The following is a 6,631-nucleotide window of genomic DNA, read 5'->3' as shown; positions in this document are numbered from 1 at the left end:
TTGTGAATTGAGTGAAGATTTACAGGACACATCATGAGTTTTACATTCAACAAATCATTGCAATGAATGCAATCTCTTCCATGTTCTGTCAGCTAACAGTATTTACCTAAATTATCTTTTTTTTTTTTTTTTAATGTACACATAACCACACAGAAAGTACATATTTGTTTAAATGTACAAAGGGCACATTTTGCAAGCCAGCCTTCTGTCTGCAGGCACACTGTCTTTCTTAGCCCGTGGACCTATAGTCCTCTAATGCTGTATAGCTCTGTGCCATCGCCTCTGCCGCCATCTCTGTTGTCACCACATCTCTGGTTATGATCCCTCACTCCTCTCATGCTCTTCCCTCTTTATGGTCCTAAAGTCCTCTTTTCCTAAAATGGCATGTTAATAGCTTCCCCCTTTCAGTTTCACCTCTTCTACATTTACAGTTGTGACAACTACTGTTACTCATGATTGAATCATAAATTCCTATCCCCATCATCACCAGACCCATTGGGACAAGAGGAAAACTATTCACTGGGGATTCTAACTTGCCCCCCTTGTTCTGACACTAAGCACAATCTTAAAAGCTTGTAAAACAGCCACTTCATGACTTTATATCTCCCCAATTTTGATAGCGGAAGTCTAAGTTGGCTACCTCTGTTAACCAAGTGTACTGAGGAGGCAAACGTGATCCTTGATATGAAGAATCCTTCCCTTTCAGTTGGAATTTTGGGCAACTTTATCCATAAGCAAAGGTCTAGTTCATCAAGTTGCAGCATTTTACACTTGTTTCCTATATCAAACTCCTTTATCTTAATCTGAGCATGTTCTAGCCAGGAAGCCATCCAAGCTAGGTCAAATGGATATTATCTGCAAGTTTGGGAGTTCTCACACACCTCCCCCCACTTCAGACCAGCTGGCCACTTCACTCTTAACTCTAGCCCCCAGTGACTAGGTCAGTGTCCTTGGGCTCAGGAGTTCACACATTTTCCATGAACTTCAGACTAGCCAGCCCTTACTCTTCTCTCATCTCAAGGTCATTGGGTGTCTGTGAAACATGGCCAAACTTAGCCCATGTCTTCATTGCTACATTTCCCCCACTTCTACTCGCAAGTTGACCAGAGCAGCACCACTGAGCATACAAGACTGTTCATGTGTTCCCTTTGAGTTTTAGTCTTAGAAAGGGGTTTACCTTGATAGGCTGACTTTTCTTGCCTTGATAGCTCCAAGGCAAACAGTTGCTTGATTTTACATTGTCACAGCCAATCTGTTTCTCTTCCCTTCCCCCCCCCACCCCTTCTTTCTTTCAAGAATATCTTCTGTTCTTCTAGTCATTCTGTGTTGGTCAGCATGTCTTTAAAGGGTCTGGATGAGGCTCGGGATTCTACCTAAGCCCTTATACTCCACAGCAGCTCAATGAGAAATTTAGTTTCCTGGGTACATTCTAGTACGTTTTTAGATAATCTAAGTGGTTCTGCAGGAGAAAGATGAGGCGTTCTGCTCCCATAAAGATTTACAGCCTTGGAAACCCTGTGCAGGGTCACTATGAGTCAGAACTGACTCCACGGTATTTAACAGCAATAACAACGATCCGTTACAGAGTCCAGGTGTAGTGCTATAGGTTAATGCACCAGACTGCAAACCCATTTAAAATGCATGGTCAGAGGTTCAGGCTTACCAGCTGCTCCATGGAAACCATATACAGGGTCACTATGGGTCAGAACTGAGTCAACAGCACATAACAACACAACAATCAGTTATAGGCTGAAGACAAGATTACAAGCTTTCTGTAATCTGCCTCTACTTTATTGAAATGATATTTTCTATTTTCTTTTTCTTTTTGTTCTCTGTGGCTTTTTTTTACAATTTGAATAAATGAGGGATTGACATTTGTTGATCTGGTTTGAAGCTGCATTGGTATTGCAAGTCTTTCCTTAGATAATTGATGTGGAAGCTAACTTTCAAGAGGGCCTTATGATGCCCACAACTTAATATTCATGTCTTTGTGCATTCCCTTTCAATATTGCATCAGGGGTGGCCTGTGTTCCAAGATAAAGTCATGAAAGACATTTTGAACTTCTTTCTTGTCCTCTTGGATAACTTACCTTGAAGAAAATGAACTACCATGTTGTGAGGACTTGGAGAAATCTTTGTGACAAAATTAATGCTCTCACCAATACCCAAAGCTTATTAGACTGGCTTAGCTAAGACCGTAAAAGAATTGATGCCTTTGAGTTCTGGTGTTAGAGGAGAATATTGAAAGTGGCATGGGCTGCCAAAAGAACCAATAGATCCATGTTGGAAGAAGTGCAGCCAGAGTGCTCCTTGGAGGCCAGGATGGCCAAACTTCATCCTCATACTTCAGACATATTTGCAGGAAGGACCAGTCGTTGGAGACGGATATCATGTTTGGTAAGGCGGAAGGTCAGAGAAAAAGAGGAAGACCCGCAACAAGATGGATTGGCCAAGTAGCAGCATCGGTGGACTCAAGTGTGGCAACAATAGTGAGGGTGGCCCAGGATCAGGCAGTGTTTCGTTTTGCTGTGCATAAGGTCACTATGAGTTGGTATCAACTCAATGGCACCTAACAACAACAACAACAACAGCTAAGTTTTCAGATGGCTCCAGACCCAAGTGATAGCTTGACAACTCTCTAATGAAGAAACTATGAATCAGAAACTTTTTATTTAAATGCTCTCCAATTCATAACCTACAACAATTGTGAGATAATAAATGTGATTGTTTTAAATGACTAAATTTTAAGATAACTTGTTACACGGCAATAGATAGCTATTGTATTTGTTCATTTGAGTTAGTTCTTGTATTGATGATCCACTGTGCATTTATCTCATTTGATTGGAGTCTTGAATAAGGAGAAATATAATAATAGGGGTATGCACATCCTCCTGCTTTTCTTTGAAACATTTGCTTCAAAAAAACTTTACACATATAATTAAAATTTTTATGTACAATACAATTCCATCTCCCTTACAATAGTGATATCTTTGGTTGATTTTTAAAAATAGACTATTCCTCAATCTTACAGTAAGTTTTAAAAATGTTTCATTTTTCTTTTTCTAAATTTTTAAATGCTATTTTTGTAAGAAGATAGGAAAGAGCATTTGAGTCTTCTACCTTGGTATTGTTTTAAAGAAAATGTTTCACCTTGATTTTAACAAAGGTTCATAAAAGATGTTTTTATATATTTATTATACTTCATTCCTTTACTATCCAGTCTGTTTTGCTAATCCTATTATCAAGCTACATAAGATGTATAATTTTTTGTGCTTTGGAAGTAGAAAATCATGTTGTTGTTAGATAGTATCAAGTCGGTGCCAACTCACAGAGAATAAGCATAGCAGAACAAAATGCTACCTCGTCCTGTGCCAGCCTCATTACAGCTTTTATATTTGAGCCCATTGTTGCTTCCACTGTGTCAGTCTGTCTTGCTGGGGGTCTTCATCTTTTTCACTGATTCTCCATTTTTCCAAGCATGGCGTCCTTCTCCAGCGATGGATCACTCCTGATAATAGGTCCAGAGTACAAGAGACAAATATTGCCATTCTCGCTTCCAAGGAGCATTCTGGCTGTACTTCTTCCAACAAAGATTTGTTTGTTCTTCTGGCAGTCCTTGATACTTTCTATATTCTTCACCAATACTGTAATTCAAATGCATCGATTGTTCTGTGGTCTTCCTTATTTATTGTTCCTTATTCACATGTATGTGAAGCAATTGAAAATACCATGATTTAAATGAGGCACACCTTAATCCTCAAATTGACATCTTTGCTCTTGAACACTTTAAGAAGGTTTTTTTCTAGCAGGTTTGCATAATGCAATACATCCTTATATTTCTTGACTGCTGCTTGGCATGTGCATTGATTGTGGATCCAGTCAAATTGGTTTTTTTTGACAACTTCAATCTTTTCTACATTTATCATGATATTATTTACTGGTACAGTTGTAAGGATTTTTGTTTTCTTCACATTGACATGCAATCCATACTGAAGGCTGTAGTCTTTTATTTTCACCAGTAAGTATTTCAAGTCTTCTTTGCTTTCTGCAAGCAAGGTTGTGCATCTACATTTTGCAGACTGTTAATGACTTTTCTTCCAAACCTGATGCCGTGTTCTTTTTCATATAATACAGCTTCTTGGATTATTTGCTCAGCAAACATATTGAATGAATATGATATAAGGATATGACCCTGATACACAACTTTCCTGATTTTAAAACATTAATTATCACCTTGTTCTGTTCTAAGAACTGCCTCTTGGTCTATGTACCGGTTCCTCATAGGCACAATGAAGTGTTTTGGAATACCCTCCTTCACAATGTTACCATAGTTTGTTATGATCAACACAGTTGTATGGTTTTAGTTAGTCAATAAGGCACAAGTAACATCTGTCTGGTATTCTCCTCTTTCAGCCAAGAATTCACCTGATGTCAGTAATGATATCTCTCATTTCTGTGTTCTAAATCTGAATTTAATTTCTGACAGCTACCTGTCAATGTATTGCTGCAATCATGTCTGAAAATTCTTCAGGAAAATTTACTTTCATGTGCTATTAATGATATTGCTTTATGACCATTGGGTTACCTGTCTTCACAGTGGAAACAAATATGTAGTCCAGTCTATTGGCCAGGTAACTGTCTTCCAAATTCCTTGACATAAATGAGTGAGCACCTCTAGTACTGCATCAGTTTGTTGAAACAGTTCAACTTGTATTCTGTCCATTTCTGGAGCCTTGTTTTTTGACTAATGCCTTCATAGCAGCCTACACTTCTTTCTTTAATAACATCAGTTTTTAATCATATTATACTAACTTTAAATAAGCATACCAACTTTACATAAGTGTAATTTATATCTTTTGCGGGTGTTCCTTTTAATTTTTCCTGTCACATTTCATTGAATAGAATAGTTTAAGTGTTGAACATTAATAAATACTAATGTTTTCAAAATGTATATCCTTTGTCTTTTATTTATTTTCATGTAATTATCTCTAGTGGTTTCTTCAGTAAGTAAGATAAATGTGATGGTGGTGGTTTTGTGCTGTGGAGTTGGTTCTGATTCATAAAGACCCTGTATAGGGTTTCCAAAGCTGTAAATCTTTATTGTTGCATAAGGCCTCATCTTTCTTATGCAGAGCAGTTGGTAGATTCGAACAGCTGATCTTTCAGTTAGTAGTCTAGCTCATAATCCACTACATTGCCATAGCTCCTTGATAGGTATGATACTACCTTCTGTTTTCAGAAAGAGCTCACAAATCACAATAAAGATTAATAATCCTACTCCAAGTTTGCTATGAATTATAAATGAGAATTTTTTATTGAATTAATTTTTAATTTCTAGAAACAATCACATTTATAATATTGCTGCATCCTTATATTTTGAAATTAATTTTGAGCACTCACTATATTTTTTAATGCATTGTTAGATTCTATTTATGGATGGAATTGTATATTACAAGTAAAACGATATATGCAATGGTGCAGAGAGACAATTTCATGTTAGTTGACAATACACAGGTGATCAACATTTCCTAGCAGCAGAAGTAATGGCAATTATTATTGCAGTGAATTTTATGAATTACAGTTTATTATGTACTGCATTGATTCAGAGTAATAATAAAGGCATAAAGAACAACCTTTGAATTGGTGACAATTTTTCTTCCATCAAGCATTGCCCCCAAAGTTATAGTAACATGACATCAATAGGTGAAGATACAATTTCTTCTTTTAAGTTCGGGTTCTTCCCATGGCCTCTGTAATCAAATCATTTTCAACGGTGTCTTGATTGTGAGTCGAGCAGCGTAGATTTGGAGAAAGAATCCCAGGTGACTCTACCATTTACACCAAGGAACGCTGAATAAGGCAGCTACCATTTCTGAGCCTCCAGTTCTCATCTACACAATAGTTACTTAATCAGCCCTACAGTCTTCTGATTATTGACATAAAAATCAAATATCATAAAGGATGTGAAGTACATTTGAATAGTAATCCACTATTATTATTAATCCACTGTGGAGTCTTGGTGTGGTGCTGTGGGTTAATGCACTAGACTACAAAGTCAGCGGTTCAAGCTCGCCAGCCACTCCTTGGAAACCCTATGAAGGGTCACTATGGGTCAGAACAGACTCAACGGCACTTAACAACAACAATATGAGTTATTGGGAAACATGATGGCTCTATATGATAAGCATTGGACTGTGAACCACAAAGTCAGTAGTTCGAGCCCACCGACCACTCTGCAGGAGACAGATGAAGTTTTCTGATCCTGTAAGCATGTACAACCTCGGAAACCCCATACAGGGTAACTATGAGTTGGAACCAACTGGACAGCTGTTAACAACAACAACAACAACAACAATAAAACTATTATCATTATCCCATAAACGTAATATGAAGCAAAACAGCAATACTTCTTACATGAAATCAAATCCGTTTGCGTCTCTATGTTACTACTGGCCTTATGAAATATATGTTTACATTTCAATGCTGCTTTATGCTTCCTCATTTCACAGCTATTTGCACATTTAAATACAACTTTCATTTCATTTATCAATGAAAGGACTTAATATTTGAATATTGTAAGCCAGTGGTATGAATATCTAATTAGAGCAAGTTTTTTTTTTTTTTTTTTTTT

The 6,631-nt window shown here is 37.2% G+C and overlaps 1 protein-coding gene across 4 annotated transcripts in view; it reads left to right on the top strand.

Moving 5' to 3' along the window:
• LOC102835002 (opioid-binding protein/cell adhesion molecule-like) overlaps window positions 1–6,631 on the top strand; it is a 2,270,024-nt gene that overhangs the window by 2,088,874 nt on the left and 174,519 nt on the right. The gene's annotated exons all lie outside the window — the stretch shown is intronic.

The sequence above is a fragment of the Chrysochloris asiatica genome, unplaced genomic scaffold (genome assembly GCF_000296735.1).
Source record: "Chrysochloris asiatica unplaced genomic scaffold, ChrAsi1.0 scaffold00158, whole genome shotgun sequence".
Taxonomy (NCBI): Eukaryota; Metazoa; Chordata; class Mammalia; order Afrosoricida; family Chrysochloridae; genus Chrysochloris; species Chrysochloris asiatica.
Note: the sequence above shows the minus strand (reverse complement) of the source record. Positions and strands in the feature narration are given on the sequence as shown.